Here is a 6,871-nt window from a genome sequence, read left to right as displayed (position 1 = left end):
AGGGCAGTCATGGCTTTTACACACAGGCTATGTCACAAGAAGTGCCAACTGGACAGGCTGAGTGGTCACACACTGGTCATCAGTGGGACTATCAATCCACTCTGAGAGCTCCACCATCCTCTTCACTTGGGAGAGCACCACCATCCTCTTCACTTCGGAGAGCACCACCATCCTCTTCACTTGGAGGAGCTCCACCATCAGCAGAAGAACATATAGCTGAAAGTACTCAAGCAGCAGCAGATTCAGCTGAACCTGCACCTCAAGCACCACCAGATGCAGCTGAACCTGCACCTCAAGCACCACCAGATGCAGCTGAACCTGCACCTCAAGCACCACCAGATGCAGCTGAACCTGCAACTCAAGCACCACCAGATGCAGCTGAACCTGCACCTCAAGCACCTAGAAGCCCTGCTGCTCAAGAGCCTGTGGATGCATTGTATTCACCCCTGGGTGAGGAATACATTGCACTCCATAGGAGGCTCATAACAAGCACAGAGAATATACAAAGAGGCCAAGAGAGGTTCTTCAGGAGCCAACAGAGGAGACAACAACGTAGTATAGAGCTACAGAGGGACATAGCAGCATCGTTAAGTGCAAGTGTTCATAACCAATCACAGATGATGCGAATTCTGTGTGATATGCAGATGCAAATGCATGAGAGAACAAAATCAACTCTTGGGTGTGCTGGTTGAGCACTTTACACACCAGCAGGACACTGCTTCCAGTCTATCATCTGTGGCCAGCACACCAGCAGAAACAGAAGAATCCTCTCAAACCAGGAGAACAAGGCAATCCACTACAGCCACCTCAGCCCCCTCATCCAAGAAGCCTAAAAAAGAAATAAATATTCTTATAGTTCAACATAAATCTTGTCCTCTGTTATTTACCATATAATTGTCATCCACATCCATGTGAGGTGTGTTTTAGTACACTAATGTTGTTAAAACATATAATAAGGCCTGTGTGGAAATGGCCCAAAAAAGGTAATATTACCCTGTTTATGACATATTCTTGTACTATAACTCACATCCACAATAGTTGTTTCTGAAGGATACATATAGTAATATTCACTTCTAAGATGTAAATCAATGTATCTCACATCCAATATAAATTGACACTTTGGTATATATAGTAGTGATGTTACGGATAGGGTGGGCATTATCAGGTGTTTTAAGTCTGCAGGTGAGAGGTTGTGGCGTCTGTGATTGGTTTGACACAATTGCAAAGAGGCAGCCTTCAAGAAGGTCTTAGAAATTATCATATGAGCCATCCTAGGTTTTGCTTTCAACTAAGAATACCAAGAGAACAAAGCAAGTGTTCTAATTAAATCTGAAAGTAGTTTGAAATAACATGCCCTATTTAAAAGAAGAAGGTTTTCTTTTGACTTGACTGTCCCTTTATATATTTTGGCATCAGTGTCAAGCTGTGTTAGCATTAGAATAAATTACACTCCAGTGGGTTCTAAAGAGATGAAGGTAATACAATTTAAAGTAAATAAGCAAGTATATGTCCACAATGTGATAAAGTACCTACAAGCTCAATCCATTTGATTATGTTGTGGCTTCAAACTATTTCAAATACACAAATAAACCTTTAAAAAAGCAATATCATAGTATACTGTCCCTTTAACCTTGAGATGATGCTTAAATGTATGTGTTTGTTAAGGCTTCCAGGGAGTTACGTTGGTTTTTTAGTCAGTGCAAGTGTTCCTGGGCCTGCAATTTGTGGGGATATGAAAATGGAGTAGATTTTCTGAATTCTGCGCGCGTAAGTCCTTACGCTGTATATTGGATGCCAAATTGCGCGTAGTTCTATGTTAGTCTATGGGTAAAAAAAATACGGCCGAAGGGTAAAATATACGCGCGTAACTTGTATGCTACGCCGTATATGTAATACCAAAATCGCGCAAAATCTGGCGTCGCCGGCTTTTGCGGGCGACGCTGCATATCGGATTGGGCCCCTGGTTGATTTTAATTCACACACTGTTTTATACCATACTTAACATGGTTCAGTCATGTCACTCACATCAGGATATACACATTGGCTACCTTTGGGGGGGGTGTTTTATGAACGGTCATGATTGGCTGTTCTCTTAGGGGAGGATTTCCAGGTGCCTGTTAAAAGGCCATTTTTTTGCACAGTTTGTTTGTCAGAGGAAGGGACTGTTTCTGTCCCAAAACGTCACGCTTGAATAAAAGTTTTTCTTGTTGTCACAGTTGTCACCAGACCAGTGAGTGCTTTTTTCACAAACTTTATATATATATATATATATATATATATAATATTTTTTTTTTCATTTCCGTAGTGTAGTGAACACTCATAAACACACCCACCCCTCTAACCTTCCCACTACTCGCTGCCATCTTTCACCTAGATTACGAGTTTTGCGCTATACCGGGTGCATAGAGAATGCAAAAAATTTAGTGTTATTGTCATGCCGCTCTGCTGTGGCCGTTGCCATGGACGCAGGCGACCCTCCTGGTTGCTATGGACGCGGCGGTGTTCAAGCTGCACAGCGATGATATCATCACAACCCAACATAATTGCCGCTCTGTACACCTGGATATCTCCCTTGGCGCTAACCTGGGTCTATGTAAGTAACTTACTTTCATACTTTCTGTGTGTGCTCCTGGGTGCTGTATTTCTTGTATTACTGGATTACCATATTGTTACTGAACTCTGCCTGTCTGACCAATCTGCTTGCTTAACCCTTGTATTACTGGATTGCCATATCATTACTGAATGCTGCCTGTCTGACTACTCTGCTTGCTTAACCCTTGTATTGCTGGATTGCCTTATCATTGCTGAACTCTGCCTGTCTGACCACTCTCCTGTTTGCCATGAGTACTGCTGACCTCATTTCATAAACTCACTCTGTTCTGGGATATTTCCTATCCCTCCACTTGACGCCGGGACAAGAAGACTACTGGCCAAGTTTGGTCTAATAGAGAAATCTCCCACGAGCATTACAGTTATCGCACTTTCCATAGCGCTGCCATTACAAGTTACTGAAAAACCTCCTTGTGCTGTGCAGTATGGTGCGTTAAGCTCCATACCGCACAAAAGCCAAGGGCTGAGTTTACGTGCTCGTGCATGCTTTCCCCCATAGACATCAATGGGGAGAAGGTGTCAGAAAAAAACTGCGATCGCAGAATGGCAAATCACTGTAACGCAACCCTATTGATGTCTATGGGGAAAAGAAAGTTAAGTTTAAACCTAACACCCTAACATAAAAACCTTGTCTAAATACCACTAGTCTGCCGCCCCCCCGGCATCGCTGACACTAAATAAACTTATTAACCCCTAATTCGCCACTCCCCAACATCGCTGACACCAATGAAAGCTATTAACCCCTAAACCGCTGCCCCCTAATCACCTAATCCCCCCTAAATACCTAATCCAAAAGTCTTATAAAAACAAAAAACTACCAATAGCCCTTAAAAGGGCCTTGTGTAGAGCATTGCCCTAAGTTAAACAGGTCTTTTACCTAAAATTTGATTAGAACAGCCAATAGGATTTCAGTAGCTCTCATCCTATTGGCTGATTTGAAAATGTCAGCCAATAGGAATGCAAGGTACCCCATATTTAAACTGGTACCTTGCATTCAAGTTTTAGCTTAGTGATTGGTTGTAATAAGCAGTAACTCGGCCATGTGGCACACTATATTCAGAGACATTGGCAACTTACAAATATTTCCTCATACTTAAAGAGGTACAACTTTCACTCAATATATCGCCTAAAAACACATGAATGTCAGGGTGATAAGCTCCTACCTACCTTCTCTGAGCCCACAAGATTGAACACAATAACTGCGATAGTACAAGTTGCTCCTTTGCACATCCCATACTTAATGTGATCGTCTTTTTGGGTGATTGAGCACACTTTTCTATGTCAGGCTAGGGGCTACCGCTCTCCGGGGGCCCCTTTCTCACCCCCCACCATCTGATCTCTATGGGAAAAGTGATGGGATGAAATACATATCTTACACAAGAAGGCAACTGAATTGCAAAATGCAATCTGTTTAAACATATAATTATTCTGACTTGACACACGTTACTGTATGCATGCAAAGATACTTTACCTCATACTCTAAAAAAACAGATAACATGGCAAGCAAGCAAAAACAGCCGGATACCATGCAGAAATCCACGCCGTGCCTTTGCCATCGACTGATTCGATAGACATCTCTGTTCAGGACCCTCACCCCATTGTTTCACAATAATCCACTTTTCCTTACCAAAGATAGAGCAACTGCAAACAGAGATGGACTCTCTTTCCTCAGAAGGGGAAGAACTGCACAGAGAATCCACAACAAAAATCAATCATCTTCAAAGACAAAATAAGCTGCTACATGACAAACTGGAGGACCTCGAAAATAGGTTGAGGCGCAATAACATCAGAATCGTAGGCCTCCCTGAGCTCATCCTTGATGGACTTTGTGGAAAAAAATTTGCCTAACCTGCTTAAGATTCCACCACTAAGCATTCCGTGTGTTGCTGAAAGAACTCACCGCATAGGAACTATGAAGCAGAGAGAGTGCCATCAACCATTTTTCAGACAAGTTATGGTGAAATACCTAAACTTCAAAGATAAGAACATGTTGTTGGAGGCATATCGTCAAACTCCTGACCTCATCTATGAGGGCAAAAAGATATACCTCTTTCAGGACTTTTCTGCTGATGTTTCAAGAAAGCGTAGAAAGTTTACACCCTACTGTAAGGATCTGCTAGCAAAGGGCAAATCAGTAACTCTTCTTTACCAAGCGAGACTAAAACTTGTCACAACACAGAGCCCACGGTTTTTCGATTATCCGAAATAATTGCAAGTCTACATGTCAACATAGCAAAGAGAGAAAGAACAAGAAGAAGTTGTGGATAATCCGGGAGAGGGTGAAGGCTGAACATCCACAAACTGCAATTCTTGGTTGTGCTTCAAATGACCTTATGATCCACTGAGAGTGGGTCGTACCCATACAGAGACCATTCAAGTATCCCAGAGGTGGTCAAATTGTTTCAAGCATATTGTTTGGGGGGGGGGGGGGTTCTGATATTGTCATTTGTTTTGTTGTTTTTTATGCAAATTAATTGTTGAATCTTTTGCCAGTTCAAGTTTTTTGCAGAAGTAACACGGGCATTTATATTATTGTTTGAAAAGTCTTTGCAATATATTTCCCGGAGAGTTCTGTACTCCAGGTCTTTATTTTTATGCCGGAATCATAGCACCTCTAAACATTGATTACTATTGTATAACAAATAAGATAAACACTCTACTTCTTTCTTTTTTATATATGTTTGCTGGAGTGAACAGAGGAGTGTCTCTCTAGTCCCCAGGGTGCTGAAACACGGAGCAGAAAATTACTAAACTATTCCAAACTGACACCACATAGTAAGTACACACTTACACGAAAACACCGTTAGGCGAAGAGACGCCACACTCACCTCACAAAAGATTGCTGGCCTGTCCTTCACTTTCCTACATCCACCGATCGTAAGACACACAAACATGCACATTTTTTCATGGAATGTGGGAGGCATTACCTCACCCTTAAAGTGAAAAACTATCCTAAGATATCTTAATACAAAATGAACAGACATTGCAATATTGGAGGAGACTCATCTTTCCCCTAGTGAGCATCAAAAACTCAAACAGGGTTGGGTGGGCAAAGTAATTTACACTCCATATACTAAAAATAGAGCCAGGGGTGTGGCTATTCTTTTCAGAAAGAATCTAGACTTCAAATATCTAAAGACAAAAATAGACCCAGAGGGAAGATATATTATAGCTTAAATAATGTATGATAAACGTCCACTCCTCATTGGAGGAGTTTACGGCCCTCTTGTTCAGAAAAAGTTGTTTTCGAAAAACCTCACTACTACAATCCTCCGGGAAGCAGATGCTCCGATGATTATAGGAGAGGATTTGAATATAGCTCCCCAGCTGATAGATATAGGAACCCAAATCTGTCAGGTGTTACCCAAAATACCATGTCTCAGTCAAAAAGAGATTCAATCATACTAGCTAAGTTAAAAAATGCACTAGCACTCACAGACTACACGTGCACTACTGTAGCTAAAGATACACTCTCTCGTATAGATCTGTTTTTAATCTGTAAACACTTTAGCCCTCGAGTACTAGACACAAGAAGAGAATTATCAACGGTATCTGATCACGCCCCAATAATGCTAAAATTAAAATTGAACCAGACAGAAGGACAAGCCAGGAAGTGGACCTTTCCCAAATTCCTTTATCATGATATAAATTTCAAGAGATATTTGTTGGGGGAATGGTTGTTATATCACACTACTAATAATGAGCACAGAATCAATCCGCTACTCTTTTGGGAGGTGGGAAAGGCGGTTCTCAGGGGTATAATCAGTACATACTTGATAGGTATCAGAAAAAGGAAAAAACAAAGGGAGGAGACACTTCTTAGGCAATTAATCAATGCCAGAAATAGGTACCTACGCAATCCTAGCATAGCCACCAAAGCCAAATATCAAGACATTAAATCGCAAAGAGATTTATCACTACTCCAGAATGCCTTGAAGGCCTTGACTACAAATTGTGCAAAATACTACAGACATGGAAATCAGATAGGACGACTCCTGGCCAGACTCACTAGACTTATAAAACCTTCTAACACAATAGCAATAGTTAAAACACAAGATAAAGTCTGCGCCACAACGCCAGAGATCCAAAATGCATTTAGAGACTACTACAAACACTTATATAAAGCAGATACACCAGATCTAAACCATCAAATAAACTTTTGGAACTTCTATCCAAATCCCAAAGGAACAACGCCAACTCTTAAACACCCCCATCACAATACAGGAGCTTACCAGGACAATCAGGGACCTCAAATTAGAGA

Source organism: Bombina bombina, chromosome 5 (genome assembly GCF_027579735.1).
Source record: "Bombina bombina isolate aBomBom1 chromosome 5, aBomBom1.pri, whole genome shotgun sequence".
Lineage (NCBI taxonomy): Eukaryota > Metazoa > Chordata > Amphibia > Anura > Bombinatoridae > Bombina > Bombina bombina.
The sequence above is the reverse complement of the archived record's forward strand: the minus strand, read 5'-3'. Positions refer to the sequence as shown.